This window comes from Salmo trutta, unplaced genomic scaffold (assembly GCF_901001165.1).
Source record: "Salmo trutta unplaced genomic scaffold, fSalTru1.1, whole genome shotgun sequence".
NCBI classification, from domain to species: domain Eukaryota; kingdom Metazoa; phylum Chordata; class Actinopteri; order Salmoniformes; family Salmonidae; genus Salmo; species Salmo trutta.
Window position 1 is genome coordinate 29,326 of NW_021823209.1, and position 1,561 is coordinate 30,886.

Consider the following 1,561-nt stretch of genomic DNA (forward strand, 5'->3'; position numbering starts at 1 on the left):
GGCCCACCAAGTTTTCAGAGCAAATTATTATTATCCTTTTTTAAATAGTACATTTACAGATAATATCCAGGCCTTTATAGCCTATCGTCTAGTTGGGCTATAACAAGGAAAATACATTTGTGTGGGGGGGATCATTTTACGTTTTTCTTAACGTTAACGATCTCAATTTTGTTTAAATGTTCACACCTCTACTTTAAATGATTATGTTTTGGTCAAATACTTTAGGTTACTTTGTAAATTTGCATTGTACAAATTACTTCGAATTATGTTCCGGCCCCCTGACCATTCGCTTCAAGAGAAAGAAGGAGGAAAAAGTATCCCGGCTGAATGTAATTGGGGACCCCTGCTGTAGGGAATAGGGAATAGGGTACTAGCTTTAGGACGTATGCTTAGTCTACTATAGGACTGAGCGACGCTTTTCAGAATATAATATCTAATGTTCTTCTCTTTTAAACATCTTCCTCTTCCTCTCAGATCTATCAGCCTAACGATGGCATCCACCAAGTCAATTTAAACCGGTAGATGTGAAAAAGAGAAGAGAGGCTGTATTCATAACAGCCCTGTACATTTAAGTCAATTCAAACTGTGAAAGAGAGACTGTATTCTTAACACTGTCGTCCTCCATCCTAAAGCTACTTGAATCAGACTAAAACAACACCATGTTTCAAACACAGAATTGAATAGATTAGGCCTATATCGTATGTGTAGGGTTCCCCACACTGAGACAGGAAACAAACCAGCACATAGAGAGACAATCGCGGTGTGATTGAATAGCACTGAGGATTCAAACGGACAACACACAACCACACCAAAACCGACATCTTTATAAAGGCAGAGGGACATCTTTAAAATAAGAAGAGATATCAACAAGGCCATTAGGTCAGCAAGCTAAAGCGTTTTCCTGTCTAAATGATTTAGCTGATGTGTTGGTAGCAGCCCTCATCAACAAGCCCCATTCAGGAGCCGATGGCAGTGTGTGGTGGTGGAAGAAACAAGGCTCTGCATTATTGAAAAGTAACACACTATAACAGCTGGTGCCAGAGGCACAGGTCTCCACCCTCCCCCACCCTCTATCACTGCTAGATAAAACAGGATGGTATTACCCTTAATTAGAAAAGGCCTTTAAATCCTTTGTTACCCCCTCCCTCACAGTTCTAGGACCGTCTCTCCACCGGTACCAGAACTAACAAGTACATGTGTAAACAGAAATATGCCATTAAGTAAAAATGCCAATTCAGGATTTACAAGTCGTCTTTACAAGTCGTCTTTTGAGAAGAGGGGGGAGTGGGGGTGCTCAGAGACCAGTTAAGCAGACAGGGGAGAGAGGAAGGTGACTAAGGGTGTTGAATGTTTCCTAAATGACCCCCTATTCCCTATATAGTGCCCTACTTTTGACCAGAGCCTTAAGGGTGTTTTCTAAGAGGTTCTAGAGCACCCAACACACACACACACACCAGGGATATTCCTGTAATATATTAGATGACATATCACCAGGTAGACAGTCAGAACCCTACACAAGGCCTATCTACTGACAATCAAAAGCTGTACTTAGCAACGGAAT